This window comes from Limulus polyphemus, unplaced genomic scaffold (genome assembly GCF_000517525.1).
Source record: "Limulus polyphemus unplaced genomic scaffold, Limulus_polyphemus-2.1.2 Scaffold1215, whole genome shotgun sequence".
Taxonomy (NCBI): Eukaryota; Metazoa; Arthropoda; class Merostomata; order Xiphosura; family Limulidae; genus Limulus; species Limulus polyphemus.
In genome coordinates, this window is record NW_013666825.1 from 129781 (window position 1) to 131155 (window position 1375).

A 1375-nucleotide genomic window follows, 5' to 3' on the forward strand; every position below is an offset into this window, starting at 1 on the left:
TATACATATTTTACAGTTAATTATGATCAATGAATAAATTATTATAATCTTTTCAGTCACTACCAAATTCTGTTCTATGTTATTTTTTTCTTGGCCGTATATATCTAGAAATAACGTCCTTGACTTTATGACCCAGCCGTTTATTCTGTCTAAGTTTCCAGTTGGTGAGTGTTTCTTATTTGCCTGTTTCTTGTTTATTGACAGGTCTTTTAAGAATGTGGGACCGTTCCGTTTGAGCAAGAAAATCACATCCTCCATGGTCTTGTTTGGTTATTTTGATGTACATTCCAAATAGTGCCTTTATTAATAGTCAGGTGGCGCTTCTGATGTACTGACTTTCATAAGTCTAACAAACAAACAATAAATAAATGAAGAAGGAATTTGGAATATTTCATCCTTGAACAAACTTTTAAATGTTAAATGATTGAAACACGGTTCGTAGTGAGAACTGAAGATATATCCTTTGGTTACCAAACCTTTACACTTTCATGATGTTAGGAAAATACATAGATTCAAAAAGTACTTAGAGACAAAAATACAAAAACCCTATAACTCGAGCTTGAAATAAACATTTAACCATATGTCTGCTCATAAAAGTCACCAATAAATATGAAAATATATCTTGTAGTTGCAAAGATTATTTTTAACTTTCTTTCCAGTTTCTTAACAGTCACAACAGTTCCAAAAACTATAACAATTACATTTTTATTTGTAAATATGAAATAAATCTTCCATTCCTTGATGCTATAATCAAGATTATGAACCCTGGTTTTGAAGTTGAAGTACATTACAGAACAACCTCCACTGGTTATTAACTGTTTGAATATTTTTCTTGATCATTTAAAGACGTATTTAGTTTTCATTCTTGTATTTGATTTATATCTTATGTTCCAACTATAAAACTACCCGTATAATAAAACTTTCAAGTTCTCACTACGAAATCTTTTCAGATTCAAAATTCATTTTTCGTATATCGTTTATTTGTTTAGTTATCCAGCTTGTGAAAGTCAGTATATGAGAAGCGCCACCTGACTATTAAAAGGCGCTATTTGGAACATGCATAAATAAATCAAACAATACATCACACGTATATTGTTAAGTGCACGTTGGATGTGATTCGTCTGATCGAATGAATTATTTCCACATTCTTAACACACTTGTCAAGAAACCATCTTTCGCCACCCTTGAACTTTGACCGGAACTTAATTCTATATAATCTGTGAAAAATATTAACCCACGTATGTAAGCCTAGATTGGCTTCGATCAAAAAATCTAGATATAAATAAAGCAGTGGAAAATGAAAATAATGTTTTGATTGATTAACTTGATAAAAAAAAAACAATTAAAAATAATGGTAATTAAAGTGTTCTCTGTT